Below are 5,185 nucleotides of genomic sequence, written 5' to 3'. Positions count from 1 at the left end.
ACCTCATTTCCACCCGAAGAGCCTTGACCCAAAGACCCACCATGCACTTGACCCGTTTGATATTGCCAATGAAATCCTTGGTTTCCTTGGAAGTTCGAGTTGACTTGATTTAACGGATTCCCGTATGTAAAGTTCGGGTGATTTCGTAAACCGGGGTGGTAAGTATTGGAATTCATGTTGTAATTTCTACCACCCCCTCCTTGCCCTTGCAAAGCATTCACCTCCTCATATTGCCCTTCCACTCCTTGGCAATTTTCAGCCGCATGCCCTATCTCATTACAAATTGCACAAACATCATAAATTTGATTAGAAGTTTGAACATTACCATCGTCTACCGCGTGCACTTGAGTTCGAGTAATGGCCGGTCGTGCTCTCCTTGATGCTTGAGCTTTTCTCTTTAATGTGACCGCCATTTGCTCCAAAAATTCCCAATCGTCATGCTCGTAATTTGTGCCAAAAGTGCCATTGGTGATAGACATTAAATCGCGAGCATCTTCGGCACATAACCCCTCATGAAAAGCATTCATCAACTCCCATAGCTCTATCCCATGATGAGGGCAATTCTTTATCATCATGTTAAACCTCTAGAATGCTTCATGAAACATTTCACCCGTTTGTTGTTGAAAACTTCTCAAACCTTATCTAGTATCATTTGTCTTTTGAGCGGTATAAAATTCATCCAAAAAGATTTGTTGCATTTCCGCCCATGTATAAATAGATGCCGAAGGTAATGTATAGAACCACTTTTTCACCTTATCTTCTAAGGAAAATTGGAATAACACCAATTTGACATCGTCGGCCGAAAATCCTTGTCCCCCAATAGTGTTGCAAATCGAATCATAAGCCTCCAAATGAAAATAAGGCTCCTCCGTTACTAGACCCTTGTATTTTGGCAAACTTTGTAACGAATTGGTTCGAACTTCGAACGTCCTCCCTTGGTCAGTGTGAGGAATAACTACCGGTGATGTGGCACCTGAGGTAAATCCGCAACGATCTTGATTTATCACTCCACTTCCCTGTGATTATTTGTCAAATTTCGGGACGAAATTTCTTTCAAGTTGGGGATGATGTGACAACCCGAATCTTTAAGGTCAACACTCTTTGAAATTCCTCAAACCGCGTGTCTCTGTGTTCATTTATTTATCTTGTGCTCGTTTATCACTCCTTTATACATTTGGGCCTGAGGCCCAAACCAAGCTTGCACACACACTTATGATTGTGATAATCGTACTTAGTTAACCAAGCCCATCTAGATAGTTAGTACTTGGGGCCGGTTATACACTTGGGCCTGAATTAGAACCTGTTCATTATACTTCGGCCCAAACCAATCCAAGGAATCATGTGTATATTATATACTTTATATGATACGTAATTTATTAGCTACAATTTTTGGTAACCCTAAACACCCTTATCCCCTATTATAAAGTACGACAACAGGAGACCCCTTTCCCCCAGTTCGTGATCACCATCACCATAATTCCTTCGGTTAGTATTACCTTATGCTCGCTTAATCTTGTAGACTGTTTTGTTTATATGCGAACAAGTATGATCTCTTGATTGATTAAGTGTTAGGGAGGATTGTGATTCTTGATTTGTGATATAGTTGTTATTATGATTTTGGTACACACCCGAAACACCCTGCTGATCATATGTGGGTTCGTGAATTGTATATAGATTGAGTGATCATGTTGATGTTTCTTAATATGTGCTAAGGGAGAGGGATCGGTCGTGGGTTGGTTCTTATTCAGAGACTGGTTAATAGTGGTAAAGTAATGAAATAACAGATTGGTAAATAAAGTTGTGTAAAGAATTCGAATATGTTATGTGGTGAATTGTTTATGTGCTAGGGTTGTGCTACAAATTATGACTTAGAAGGTGAAGTAGAAAACAAACTGATGCCTTATGAAATTAATAAAGTTAGTGGCATAATTGATCCAATAGATGGTATGTAATCTTGAACAAGGAAATTGGCGGCCATGTGCATTGTCAGATTAATCAAATATATTAATGTCATGAAAATCAAATGTTGTGATGATGTCTTGTTGTTGAGGTTGAATTATGTGCCTAAATGACATATGAGCCGAATGACTGTTGGTGACAAATAAACTAGGTAATAAGCATGATTAGTCCAATAGGGTTGCATGATATTATTGTTCAAGCTGGTTGTGATGATGTAATTGGTAGATGATCGTCAGGCTCAAGAACCTCAATGTGAAACTGATTGATTGTGGGAAATTGTATGTCTTGCAAATTAATGATATTGGGTGAATAAATTAACACATCGCACACATACGGGCTTGATTGTAAACCGGACTGCATATTCACTGATAATATGCAACTTGATTTGGACTTAGGAATTTGAATGAATGGCATGTAAGTTTATGTGGGCTTCACACTATTAACCGGGCCTGCAAACAAACAAGCCCACCCAATGGCATCTGGGCCGCACAAGTTTTCTGGTCGCACACAGTTATGGTAGTCACACACTGTTGTGCGACCTCACAACCCATTGGGCTTTAGGCACTCTTGGGCTTTCACGCTATTAGACTGCACACTTCTTAATTGGGTCATTTGAGATGGGCCACATACGCATACCCTCGAATGAAGTACATGTCACTAGGCCGTTGAGCTAGATGAAGCTGTTACCCGAACCATGAGCTTGTGTTAAGAATGTTTATATGATGTAAATGTTTGCAATGTGTGAGTGATGTTTATTGTCTATTACATACAATAGGTCAAATGACATGAGCTGTTAAATGCTTTCGGGAGACATGGACAACATAGACTAACCAATACGACTTGTACAACTTGTTTAATGCTAGTGCATTGTTTGTATAGCATGTGAAAAGAATGTATGACTTAAGTGATTGCGAAACTGATTATTATTGGTAACCACGCTAGGGTTTGATTGATCAACGTGGAACAAAGTAATAAAACATACCGAGCAATCTCAGGTGAGTTCACTGCTCTTTTCCAAGCATGCATCCCGGGAAGGGATATTGGGTAACGTTCCAGGGAGAATGCAGGTTATTGGGATGTTGGTTATTACTCAGTTTCTATCATATAAGACCCCTTACATCTACCGACAGTTGCCGGGAAGGCAACGAGGTTATTAGTTGATAGCGCTATTAGGTTTGGCACCCTCACACCGTCTCAGGGAGGTCGGGCGTGAACTAATTTCCTTAAAGCATGACCAATGTTTTGATAGAGACATTGGGTTTGGGCAAACACATCTTGTAGCCATTTCGGTAATCGAGTTAATAACAACATCAAATCAAATTGATAAACTGTTTTGTATATACATCTGGTAAACTAAACTCGGTAACAAAACCTTGAACTCACCAGCGTTGTCTGACACACTTGTTTGCATGCTTGTAGGTCGTTAGCTGTTTGCATTGGAACTTGCTGTCTGGAGTAGCTGGAGAGGTCATGGGTCGACTGGGGGAAATTAATGCTATTGATTTCTTGATACTATATATTGGATTTTAAACTGTTTAACTTCGTTTAATTTTGCTTCCGCTGAATACTTTGGTTTTCTTTTGAACTTGGATGGTGTTTTGTTGATAATCAAGAACTTTATTTTAGAAACATACATGGGTTCCATGTAATTAGTGGCTCTTTGCTGGTACGTCACACGCCTATTAGGGACACTCCCTAAGTGGTATTTTAGGGGTGTGACAGTTTGGTATCAGAGCCACTGGTTATAGTGAACTTGGTTTTACGACGTTTTTATAAAACCAGACTATAACCGAACAACTTCAAAAATCGACCATGACACTCGGCTCCAGACTGCAAGGTTCGTCTCTTGTTTACTATTGCATAGTATCTCTAGTGTTTGCTCATGAATAGCATTACACGTGAATACACTTGGCACTATATTTTGAGCTATATGTCGTCAACCCCTGTTACGTGTTTTAAGAGTGTGACTCTTCTTGAACTTACATGATCTATGTTGTGGTGTCACCTGTCTTATTGCTTGAATTCGGGGAACCTTTTTAACACGAATTGAGAGGAGCTGAGATAAACATGCAAATTGGATTATTATTATGGGTGCACACATATTAATAATGTGGGGTGCATGTGAGTCCCAGTGAGGCTTAACGAGTGTGAGAGGGGTTCCGCTCTGTTAATTGATATTATGTTAGAACTCCGCAGTCTATAGGAGTCATAGCAGTGATTGTCTCCTACTCGAACATGATCTTTTCACCCCTTTCTGAATCCTTACTAATCTCGATGTTATCGAATATCGCCTGATCACACATCTAAACGCCTAGCGAACTGTGTAGAATGTTAGGTGCTAGTACGAACGTCCCTGAGTTGGATGGCTCAGCGTCAAATGATCGGACTATACTTTCCTCACTTATCTTTGTTTGCTGGAACTTAGCGTGTTGACGCCTTAGATCCCGAAGTGCAATCACTTCCGCAACACTCTCGTGACATACCGTGTATTACTCAGTCAACTTGCAAGAACGATGGACAAGAGGGTAAATGTAGTACCTTACCGACTTCAGTATTTGAACGACTCTAGTTACCGGCAACGAACATCAGCGATTTGACTCCAATCGAATCCTTAACCCTAGTAAGCGACTTATGGGAGTCAACACTTACAAATCAATTGGGACGTGATCGATGACAATTGACTATAGGATGGAATGTGTAACTGCCCACACCAGGAGTAGTGCCATAGGACGTGACACGAGATGTGAAAGGATGGACCCTAATGGCGAAAGGCCGCATGACTCCGTTTCGAGCAACGACATTAGAAGCAACAGTCACGATGACATCAAGGTACTCGCAAATCATGACTTTCGGTATGAAAATGATCGTGGCCTCAACAAGGATTGGCCGATGTTAAGTCAGGACGCCAACAGCCCATGGAACAATGGCAGATTTGGAAATTCTAGTAGCAGTAGCAACACTGGAAGCGGTACTCGTGGAAGGGCATTTAGGACTGGCTTAGGCTACGCCAGGTATAATAGCAACATGGTGGCTTGTATGAGAAGCTAATCGCTTCGTCCTTGTCTTACTTAACCCTGATGCTTCTTGAAGTCGGACCTGATGTGGAATTGGTTGTTGGCAAGTCAAATTTTATTCGGGATGCAAACTAGACCTTGTGGGACAAGTGTTCGACATCAACCTTCTTTCTACCACCCTTGATGGTTACAATACAGTAGTTGGTGTAGAT

At 40.9% G+C, this 5,185-nt stretch overlaps 1 non-coding gene across 1 annotated transcript; it reads left to right on the top strand.

The window, feature by feature from the left end:
• The first annotated feature begins 543 nt into the window (after positions 1 to 543).
• LOC118486203 lies at positions 544 to 649 on the top strand. Its single transcript, XR_004878058.1, has one exon. It is a non-coding gene; the product is annotated as a small nucleolar RNA R71 (small nucleolar RNA).
• The last annotated feature ends 4,536 nt before the right edge of the window (positions 650 to 5,185 follow it).

The sequence above is a fragment of the Helianthus annuus genome, chromosome 13, assembly GCF_002127325.2.
Source record: "Helianthus annuus cultivar XRQ/B chromosome 13, HanXRQr2.0-SUNRISE, whole genome shotgun sequence".
Taxonomy (NCBI): Eukaryota; Viridiplantae; Streptophyta; class Magnoliopsida; order Asterales; family Asteraceae; genus Helianthus; species Helianthus annuus.
The sequence above is the reverse complement of the archived record's forward strand: the minus strand, read 5'-3'. Positions and strand labels throughout refer to the sequence as shown.